The sequence below is a fragment of the Macrobrachium rosenbergii genome, chromosome 19, assembly GCF_040412425.1.
Source record: "Macrobrachium rosenbergii isolate ZJJX-2024 chromosome 19, ASM4041242v1, whole genome shotgun sequence".
Classification (NCBI taxonomy): domain Eukaryota; kingdom Metazoa; phylum Arthropoda; class Malacostraca; order Decapoda; family Palaemonidae; genus Macrobrachium; species Macrobrachium rosenbergii.
The window spans coordinates 1,466,865-1,479,156 of NC_089759.1; positions in this window are offsets into that span (position 1 = coordinate 1,466,865).

Below are 12,292 nucleotides of genomic sequence, written 5' to 3' on the forward strand. Positions count from 1 at the left end.
TCTGCACATTATTGGAACAGTAAAGCATTGTCTCCAGTTTCTTGCCCTCAAAATGAATCTGGAATTTAACACTTGTAACCCGGACACGCTCACTTGGCGGAAAAGCGAGACTGTTCAGCTGCATCCCACCCCCCCCCTCCCCCCCATCCCTGACTACTCACACCGACATCCCGTACGCCATCTTACTTGCCCGTTTAATAATAACAGTTATTTTGAAAATTCACCTCACCGACAAACGAAGCCTTAACACTTAAGGGACGGGCTAATTATATATCATGCACATCCCCCGACCGGAGAAACTTTAAGGTTGGCCAACTTAAGAAAAAACACATCAATGAAAAGCGGAAGATATGCAAATGCACATGGTGTAAAAAAAATCCTAAAAAATTTTCCATACCTTCCACGGGAAGTTGAAAGTGACTATTTATAACCCTATGTGGGGCCTCTTTTACAAAACACTCGTAAATATTACAAAGTTATACATGTTTTTTGCAATCATTTATTTTGTTTTGTAAAATTAAAATTACAGCTCACACAATATCATAGCAGATAAGAACTAAAATCAGTAACAAATTCTGAGTATATTCGTTCTAAAATATTTACGTAAATTTACTGAGATCGGGAGAAGCAGTAACTTTTTTGGAGGTATATGTTTTTTCTAATATTTCTTTGCAAAATTACAATCATAACTGACATCATATCATAAACGATAAGAACTAAACCCAACAGCAATCCCTGGGTATATTTATGAGCAAATAAATAAAGAGACGTCATGGGAAAGAGAGGAGCAAGATATTGCTCCCTCTATCCAGTCAAGAACAATACAGTGATCTCCCTGACTGAGAGAGAGAGAGAGAGAGAGAGAGAGAGAGAGAGAGAGAGAGAGAGAGAGAGAGAGCCTGCTCACAGCGTTGCCACAATTCCACACCACTGACTTCCACACTCACTAGCCCCTTCCCAGTAGACAGGATTACCGACCCAGGTTCCCCTTCCCCACAATGACCACTGAGTAGCTAGTGGCCAGTGGTAGCTCGTTGTACTTCTCTACTTGTAGCGTAGTGCTGGATTTCAGGAACTTCAGATAATTTCATACTTTCCATAGTGAACGTCAGCTTTTCTTTCATTTAGACTTTAATGCTGGAAATTACTACCTTAACATTATTTAACTTTTATTGCGAATTAAATAAGTATTGACAATTTTGACAGGCTATAGTTTAAAGGACAAAATGTTTTGAACAACTTAGAGTACTATTTGTTTACAAATTATAATAAGCATATTTTACATATTACCTGATCATTATCATAATAATCATCATCTGCCCAAATGTCATCACATTCTGTTACAGGACTTATAGGCCTATCAGTTCTTCATTCGAGGGGTGGGTAGAGCTTTCGGCTAGCACACTGTTGGCACAGCGTTCGACTCTCCGAGCGGCCAATGAAGAATTAGAGGAATTTATTTCTGGTGATAGAAATTCATTTCTCGTCATAATGTGGTTCGGATTCCACAATAAGCTGTAGGTCCCTTTGCTAGGTAACCAGTTGGTTCTTAGCCACGTAAAATAAATCTAATCCTTCGGGCCAGCCCTCTCTAGTAGAGCTGTTAACCAGCTCAGTGCTCTGGTTAAACTAAGATACACTTAACTTATAGGCCTATCCTTACAGCTACTTCGGATGGATTCAACAACTTGCTTACTTGGTTTGAATTTCATTCACCCTCCTTGTTTTTTAATTTCCTCTGGTACAATAATAAGCCGTGCCAAGGTTCTTAATTTCTGTTTTGGTTTTTATCCTGTTTCATGTAGAAGACAAACTCTCAGCGTCAGCATTGGACGTTGGCAATAAAAGATGCAACGCAAACTGTGCCAGCACATTGTACTTACATTCCCCATCTCCTTTCTTTAAGAGAGAAAGACTTCTATAAAATTGTATTATGTCTGTTTCATTCTTAAGGTCCTCCGGAAAGTTCTCATCGACGTCCAAGTATCTCCATTGGCCGTCAAGTGCCTGTAAATCTCCCTTAAAAATGCTGGGAACTAAATTAACCAAACCTCTTAAACATGGCAGTGATAGTCTTGACTGAAATTTTAGAATATCGACAGTGAAAAGAAAGAACACATATACAACAAACTGGAATCTAAATCGAACCTTTCTCTTATTTCTATGCAGCTTATACTTAAAAATTCTCTGCATCTGTCCATATCTCTAATCATGACATCATGATCCTTAACCTGTTCAAACTGCAAGATCGTATGAAATTTCGTCCCTAAATACATTTGCCTAAGCGGAAGATATAGTGATTCGTCTCTCGGATTGGTAGATGTTAGGTCAGCTGCAACCCTCTCTGGTACACACAAATACTTGAGGATTGCTTTATGAAGAATCCGTAAATATTTATGAATCGTGTGAATAGTTGGTGAGTCTCTTTGAAATAATATATTAGCTCTGTCAAATTTAGGTAATATATAAACTCAAGGAACGTATAATACATTAATGAAGATGGGTCTTTGAGTCTCTTCACGATGTTGTCCACAACAATGAGACGAACTTCATCGTTCTGCTCATCAGCAAAGTACAAGTTAGGTAAGTGGTCTGTCTCCACTGTTCCAGGATGCGTGCTCCGGCTGGCTAGAGAGAAAGCCAACGAGTCTGGGAAACATGCAAAATTTTATGAGGCTCCTTCTGACAAAACACCTAAAATTCCTTGAATTCATTGTCTCTTCGACCTTTGTGCGAAATATGTATATATATTTGTATATATATTTCTGAGTAGGTCTTCACAGTGCCTAGGTAATGATTTGCAGGCTTCAGATGCACAAAGATGTATGGAATGACATATATATACAGTTAATAACAGTTAAATCTGGAGCAGCAACCTTTAACAAGTGAATTATGACCACCCATTAAATTTGCTGCACCATCGGCAGCAAAACCTGTAAGACTGTCAATTGGAATTTGATGGAATTCCAATGTTTTCATTAGCAAATCATACAGATTCCTGCCCGCTGAGCCTCCCTCCATTTCACAGTCATATGTATCTTACAAGGTCTAATATACTTGTGCAAATTTCCTTAGATTCTACATCAAAATACCTAACAATAACACAGCACGATTTAATTGCTGAAATATCTGTTGACTCATCAACAATAACAGAAAATATGTTTTTGCATAATTTAGAAGACAACTCTTTGGTGATGCTTTTCCCCACCGTATTAATGACAAAGGTACATTTTGTTCTTTTAAAATACATTTTTTAAGGATAGCTGAGTCAGGGGCCATTGCCTTCAACAAATCAATTAAATGGTTGGCAACATTTAAAGATAAATCATGTTCTGCAATGAAACCTGCTAACAATATTTCTGCTTACAATACAGGGTCGATGCTTTCATTATCGGTGTTGATGTGCTCCTGATTTTCGAGAGCAGCAGCTTTAGAAGGGTCACAGTGATACTGCGATACACTATGGCACTTGATGGTGGCCAGATGCGCTGACAAAATCTTTTTACAATAACTGCATACTATTTTGCTGGGATCTTGTTCAACCTTTGAAGGCCATGGCTGATAGGCTTCTGAAGCTCTCTCTCCAGCCGTCACGAAATTTCCTCTTCTTCGGTGCCATACTACCTATTAGAGCAAAATACAGGCACATATATATACACACACACACACACACACACATACATATATATATATATATATATATATATATATATATATATATATATATATATATATATATATATACATATACATATATTATAAATATAATCGCAGTTCGACCTCCCTTCCTTGATTTAATCGAAATTTAAAAAAAAATTTCTTTTTGTTAAAGTGAGAGGGCATGCTAGGAAGAGAAGCAAGCGAGTAGTTGTTGTTCCCAAAGAACCACCCGTCAAAAAGGGGTAAGAATGTTAGTTTAGAGGCATATCAGACAGGATAGGTTTTGCTAGGACCACTCCTAGCTAGACTGTACCTTAAGTTCACTTTTCTATGACCTTTGTACTGGCGAGTTTTTTCTCATTTTTCAGATGCTACCTGCGTCTAAGCAAAGGCACTTTTGGGGGGAGGAGTTTGAAGCAAGCACCCACCACACTGACCCCAGCTTCGAGAGTCTTAAGGCAACCAGCAGTGAGACAACACACAGGTCAGGTGTCTCTTACAGCCACCCTTGTTCTGCCCCCCAACCCCCCTTTGTCAAACAGCTGGGGAAATTGCCATTTCAATAGACCCAGGGCTTCTGATGCAATTGATCACTGCATTATCTATTCCAGCAGTAAGTCTGAAGATGACAATTACTCCCAGTTCTCTTTCCCTTCATCCTAGCACTATATTTTTCATGTTTCAAGTTTTCCTCTCTTACACAGTCACTGACTAAGAAAAATCCTAGTAAAACCATATCCCATTTATGAAGTCAAATATATGAAGTACAATTATTGTTGTCTAGCGGAATTGCATGGTATTAAAGTAATATTCTTGATCTAAGATTCATCCCTTGGCAGTCAATTAATTAATGATAAGTGAGAGGTCTTTTGATATAGGAATGTTATCTGGATACGTCTCTTCCAGAATTGGGCACATATTAGAACCTGGCCAGCATCATGTTTGGAGAAGAATCAGCATTCTTGATACCAAGATCCTCAATTCACGTGCTTCAAATTGCTTTATAGACGTGTCACAGGAGGTCCCAAGCCATTGCATTATTCACTCCTTTATGTTGAAATATCTTGCGTCCGAAATGGGACGAAGTTGGAGCTGTTATTAGCTCCCATAAGAAACAATCAATGCCTTTCTTTGTTGAAACTAGTTGTTTGAGTAATGTTGTTGATTTACTTCATGTGTTCCGAATAAATCGCTATATTCAGTAATCTAGTCTCAGCTGGCGACCTAAATTAGTTGTGGTAACTTATCTGCCTTTTTTTTTAAGGTAACTATCTGCCTTAACTGATAGGATTACATGGGTCTTAGGTTAAGCAAGGCACTATAAATAAAAAAAATAGTTAAACTCATCAGCCGAATGACCCACATAACAGTGTTGCCATCTTGCTGAGATTTCTGGGGTTAGAGTAGCGTTCTCTAAACAGAGATAAAGAACTTGGAATCAAATTAAACAAGAGTTAATTCAAAGATAAAAAGTCAGATCATATTAATTTCATGCTAAATTCTCCCAAACAAGGATACAGGCCAAGGTAAGTAATATTAAGAATACCAATGTTGTAATAACAAGAAGAGCAGGTAGGAAAGTGTGCATTAAATGAGAGCAGCTATAATTTGCAATTTACAATAATAAGGAAAGTGAGATTTTACCAAATTCGAATACCACCTGCCAGACCCGCATACCAGTCAAGGTTGTAAAAAGTTACCAAATCAAGATTTAATATTTTGCTATGCGCCGGCCTATGGTTAATGCATGATATTAAATTTTTTCAACTAGTTAGCTATTGCATGACAATATTGGGAGGGTGTGTGCCTAACACTTATCTCATAAAACAGGACAGACAATTTACAAGTCCATAGGATATTTACAAAGCAACCGTGTCAGCCCTTGAGAGAAGGCCACCGACTGAGCGTCACGAAGAGAATTACTTTCCCTCGTGTGAAATCATATGAAATTCCTTTTCCATTAATATTGCAAATGAACAGTATCAGTGTTAATTTCATAATTTGCCTTTTACAATAATGTCAATCTGGTCAGTAAGGATGTCACAGATCCATTCCTTTGTATCGTGAAGGGCCCCATAGTAAGTATAGCCGAAAGCTGTAGGATTTAATTTCACGCCGAAAAAAAAGACGAAATCATAACAAATTCATTTTCTGTTTTTATAATGTTAAATAACTTTGCATTTGTGGTATTCTAAGTTAAAACTTGCAATTCCACATAAGCTTCAATTGTTTTATAAGAGGAATTCGAGTGTTTTGTTCTTCTGTATTGTAATAACATAGCAAAGAAAGGCGGGAGGTTGTGTGTTCCTCTGCCAGTTGGCACTCTCGCACTTGCTTCCAGTAAGGCGTTGTGTTCTGAACCATCAGCTGTATGTGGTCGCATGACCCGTCCGACATCTTGAGAACGGGTTGCCTGTGAGCCAGTAGCTGCCATCTTGAAGCTTTGTTGTTGTTGTTTACCTGTGTGACGTCACGAGTAACGTCTGCCTCATCTGCTCAACTTAGCGAACTACTTTGTCTCGCGCATTATCATACTCGCAAATCTTTAAGAAAAAAAATATACTTCAGCTAAAGGGAAAACTAGGTATAGGATTTGATGCAACAGGTAAAAGAAAGTTAATAATTTAGTCAGGGAATTATTTATTTAGGAAATGTCACAAAAGTTCCTACACAAATTTACACTTTCGCAGGGAATTATATAAAAAAAGAACCTCATAAATTAACCATACTTATCAGCCTAAGACTAAGACGAGAATGGTGATGGGGCACGCCAATATTGGCAAGACAACCCATTACCTAACATAGCCAAAGTAAGAAGTATTTAAAAAAAAAAAAAAAGAAACCTGCTAGTGTGCATTTCCACTTTTCCTTATTACTCAAGAAGTGCTAACTTCGCTTGCTGGATACTTCTCTTTTCTCTCTCTCTCTCTCTCTCTCTCTCTCTCTCTCTCTCTCTCTCTCTCTCTCTCTTCCATTTCTTTTATCCATTTACATAAGCTTTTAAGATAGCTCAGAAGTGTATGTGCACCGTCTTCATTGAGAAAGCGGAGCAACATAGGAATAATTAATAAAATAAAACAAATAAAAAGAAACACCTCTGTCCCACAGATAGTTGAGGATAAGTTAAGATTAACGGCAGTTATAGGAAACTGTCTGCCATTATAGGAAACTGTCTGCCATGAGTGGGGTCTTTTATCCAGACTCAAGTATAAAAGCCTTCCTCCCTCCGCATGAAAGGAAGCAGCACAGCTGGTACTAGGAACTAGTCACCCACGAGGGCCAAAACAACCAAAATTAATTTTTCTTTTCCACAGTGCCACTAATCTGAGGCACTGTCACAAACTGAAGCACTTACCTATCTGTTTCTTCTTACTCTGCCTTTTTCCCTCTTTATTAGTTACACTTTGCTTGGGCAGAGTGCATTTTCCCCCTAGTACAGTTAGTTGTACTCCAAGACAAATGTTGATTCCTAGGAACGCACTGGCACCATAGTTCCACCAAACACAAAAAGTCCTTTGTGACTACATAAGTTACACCTGTACCTAGAGGTACAGAGTGCCATCAGTGAGACCTAAGCATGGTACACTTAGCCACAGTGCCACCTTATCAGAAAGGTGCCACACCACTGAAGTGTCACCCAAATCTGAGGGACACTTCCTTATTTCCAAAGTATGTCCAGTCAACCCAAGTAGACGCCCTTACCTACCAGAAACATGGCTACAGAACATTACAGAGCCTTCATGGATCTGGGGAAGGAGGCAGGTCTCATGGGACAAGAACTCACCAAGTGGGCCAAGGAACAGCTGGATGACCTGGCCAAGCAAGAGGGGGGAAAAAGAGCAGAACAGAAGAAGGAAAAGGAAGAACAAAGACAGCATGAATTAGCTCTCAAAGAAAAGGGACTCGATCTGGAGAAAGCAAGAAAGGAAAGTGCTGAAGCTATGGCTATCCAACAAGCCTCCAACTCCACACCTCCTGCACCAAATGCTCCGATCTCAAGCATTAAGTACCTAGTCCCCAAGTGGACTGAGGAAGAACCAGAAGCATGGTTGGAGGAAATAGAGTCACTCTTTGAAAACTACAACACCATCGAGACAGAAAGGGTCTTAATGCTTGCCAAGCACATAGAAGGAAAAGCTAAGGCAGCCCTCGGCTCATTGGAGAAGAGTCAAAGAGGCAACATGATGAAGTTCGTAGGATCACAACGAAAGCCTACGAAATAAACCCGGAGAAATGCAGGCAGCAGCTCTGAGGTCTTGCCAAGGAAGTCAGCTGGTCCTTGATTGAATGGGCCTGTCACAAGACCCAATCCAGTACCTGCTGGTTCAACTCCCTGTTGAGCACTACATTTGAGGACCTATTCAATCGGACCATGCTGGAAGATCTTTTCCAATGTGTGCCTGGGCCCTTTGCTGGGCATCTCATTGAGAAGCAGCCCACACTTATGGAAGCCTGCCATATGGCTGATTCATGGGAAACCTACAACCAGTCCCACAGCACATCTCAGTGCAGCATAGTGCCACCCGGGTACCTCTCAAGCTCGACTCGACCAAAGAATGGACTACCTAGCAAGCCTACATGCACCCACTGTAAGAAGGTGGGGCACACTGAATCTGATTGCTGCTATAAGTTGGGCACCAACAAGCCATCTTCTACCAACAACCAGAACTCCTCTCCCTCTACTTCCACTTAAAACTTTAAAGAAGCTATATTAAATGCTTGTAAATTGCGTACTGATCAGTGGGGCTTTGAAGCAGAACTTAAACTAAATGGAGCAACAGCAGATGCTGCCAAAAGTTTCTTAAACCAAAATACTGTAAAACAGAGAGCTCTTCTTCAGATATGACTGACATGGATAATACAGCTGCACTACATGCTTGTATAACTGAAATGAAAAGAGACTTCCCAGGTATGGAATTCAGTTAATCTTCATCAGGTTTATATTGCCCATGGTGGAAAGCTTCAGTGTCGTCAGTTTATGAACTCCATTAAGGATATTTTAGAGAATGAGTGCATAGTGCTGTCTGCTTATCGTTACTCTAGTATTATTATTCATAAATCATCTGCAAGTCATCTCATAAAACTGTCAAAAGATAAAGACAATGATGATGTTCAAAGAGCTGTAGAAACTATTGCTTCCACCACTGTAAATGAATGCAAAGAGAATGTACCAGATAAAGATTGCTACAAAAGCCGTCTCAATAACCATATAGCTTCAGCACCAGTCAGAAAAACCTTGTCTTCTGTACTACAAAATATATCTAAAAAAATTAGATAACGATGCACTGCCTTCAATAATGACAGGAAACACCATTGCCAGCATTGTTACAATCACATACACCATACTGCAAGTGGCCCTTGGGGTATTGCTGCGCACTCCTGCTATGACTGATCCAATGGTTAATTTCAAGGTCTGTGCACTATACCATGAAGTTATACGCTTCAAAGCATTTGCTGGTGCTGCAGCTCGAAAAAGAATCCTGAGGAGGGTTTATTCAATAAATCTGATTGCCTGATACAATTCATGTCAGATAATTTTGATGCTAATATTACATCGCCAAATGGTCTAAAGACTACTCATGCTATAGCACTTCTAGCTACATTATGTGGGAGCACACAAGCAACTGACAAAGAGAGATCTTTTCAGGATGATGTGATAGCTTGACAGTGAATGTCGTGTGGGTAATAACTTGGCTCAACGCAGGAACTGTTAGTGACTATTGTAGTGCTTATTGCTCATGCATACTGGAAAGACTATATAAGTGATGTATATCTATTTTTGATCGATACGATGAAAACAGTATCAAAAAGGGTATAAGAGAGTCAAGAGCCAAGTCAAGTGGTAGAAAATACAAACTTAGTATGATCAGCCTTCTCCCTAGTGAAAGTGTGACTCTGTCACCAAAAACAAAATTCAGGTCATTCAGCACATTATTCAGAGACTGACAGAGAAAGTTGCAGAAAAGTAAAAAAAAATAATCTAGTGTTCACTGGGCCTTCTCCAGTCCCAACTCTAATTCAAAATGGTCAAGAGGAACCACATGAGGACCTTCACAGCACTCAAGAAGAAGCTGATGTCGTAATAATCCACCAGCTCCTCTTTTTAATAAAGGCTGAAATTGATAATATCATCACAGTAGTGATGATACAGGTGTTTTGTACTATTATTATACCATTACCACAAGCATAACCTAAACTGTACGGTAATGATGGAAGCTACTTCTGGGTGACGTAGTCAAATAAACATCCAAGCTCCTGTTGAAAAACACCACCCCATAGTTTCAAACATTTTAGCAGCACATGCTTTATCTGGTTGTGACACAACATCACAACTACATTGAATAGGAAAGGCAACTATTGTAAATGTTTTAAGGCAAGGTTACCAGATTACTGAGCTCAGTGATATCAATGCAAACTTGTAAGATATAATACAACAAGCAACTGCATTTACATCACGCTGCTACAGCATAGTGTCAAAAGCCTCTGACACTATGTCTGACATTAGGTATGCAGTATGGCAGAAAAAATGATCTGCCAGTAAAGTTGTAGGAGCTCCCCAGTTAAAGACACTGCCTCCAACAGCAGCTGCATATACTGTAGATAACCATGTTTACCGGTGTCACCAACAGGTTGCCCGATGGAAATGTGCTGGTGAAGCCAATCCATCCCCAACGGACCAGACAGACTATGGGTGAGAATTTGACCCGACTCATACTTTACTAGTCCCAGTTACCACACCCAAAGGAGTATCATGTGCTCCAGAACATATTCTGCAGCTTATTAAATGTTCTTGTGCTATTGAAGGGAACACATGTGTGGAAGTGCAAATTGCAGTTGTGTGAAGGCATCTGTAGAATGTACACTGCTTTGTCAATGTAAAAGTTCAGTCACGTGTTTGAGCCGATTCACTAAACTGATGAAAGATAGAAGTGAAGAAAAAGCAAAAGAAATGAAGAAGAAGCTATTCTTAGAAGCATTTTAAATGATCGCTAGCTAAATGCAGTACCAATCTTTCACAGTTTCTGCGGTGTAATAATGATAATTATTTATATCTTTGATTGATTTTTTCATGAGGCTTTTTTCTGAATATTAGCAATATTCTCCTCAATGATGGCCATGTTTTTTCCAAATAACAGTTAATAAAACTATTTATGTGTCCGAAAGAAGAAATTAATAAAAATGTCAGGCGGAAGTATAAAGTTTTACAGATTTTTTTGTCCCGTAACCACCTAAATCTTAATTAATAAATAGACAATTTTCCCCAAAGGTGACAGAGTGTCACCCGGCAGTTTTTCAAATGTTATACCCTACACTATTAGAAAATGCAAAACAAAAAAATTGGATTCTCAACATTACCACTTCATGTGGAATTTTCAGCAGACTATATACACAAAACCTACGTTTGTGAGTGGACAGATGGAATGAAATAGCCTTATAATCAGCGACAAGCATGTTGCATATTTATCTCTCCTTTGGAAGTGGAATACGATTATTTCATAAAATAAGGCCACATGTTTCATATGCGTGAAATCTGTCATATATTTCAAAACAGCAAGAAAATTTAACATATAAACAAATTTCAGAAAAACAGTGAAAAAGCATTTCCAAAACTTTCGCTCATCCAGAGCCCGCCGTTGGAGGGAAAAGTCTTCATGAAACCTACTGTAGGTTCAAATGTTAACATATTAAAAGATCGACATATTTTTCATTTGATTATTTTTACGGCTCAGCGCAGGAAAAAGGATAAAGAAATAAACACGAAAGTATTACTGTACCATCCACCGATATTAACTAGGGGTTGTGGGGGGGGGGGGTTGGCATTTGACTTTGTGGCGCAACCCTTTGTGTAGGAACAATGAAATGATCTTGAAAGTATTTATCTTATATTTGCTATAGGAATATTAGTATTCCCATACAACATAAAATTATTTGTGTTACAATCCTTAACCACTTTAAAAGTACTGGTTTACTAGCAAATATGCTGTCGTGCCCCGTTTCTTTCCTCTTTTTTAGGGCATGACACTAAGGTAACTTGTCCGGGAGGTGGCGTGTGGTAATTAGTTAAGTAGGAACAAGTGATTCTTTGAAACAGATTAATTAAATTCCAGAAGACTTAAGGTTAAAGGGAGAATGATTCATTGTTCCTGTTTCTGGTTTATTTTGCACTTCTTGTCTTACAGCTTCCGCCTTATAGTTTCTGGATTGTTCGAGACTTTAAATTCTAATTGAGAGACTTTGCGTCCTGATTGAGGAGACTTAATGTTCTGAGAGTCTAACACGCGCTACACACTGCTACATGTGCTGTCTTTCGGTTTCTTCTCTGCTTCCCCTCTTCTTTTCAACTCTCTTTCTACTCTGCTTCTTTACTACTGCCTCTACTAATCCTTCTCTCTCTCTCTGTTCTTCCTTATATCTCCTATTTCCCCTTGTGTCAACCATGACGTCATATTCTGGGCAGGTGCTGTGTTTCCAAAGCGCCTCCTCCATTTGCTTCATTCCAACTCTTGGGGGTGTGTCCTTTGGAACTCCTGTTGGTCACTGGGTAATGGCTCCTTGTAGACAGTTCTTAGATCTTTGGCACTGAAGGCATCTGACTGGCCAAATCATCTAGGTCTGACCTGTGGGAGTGGCT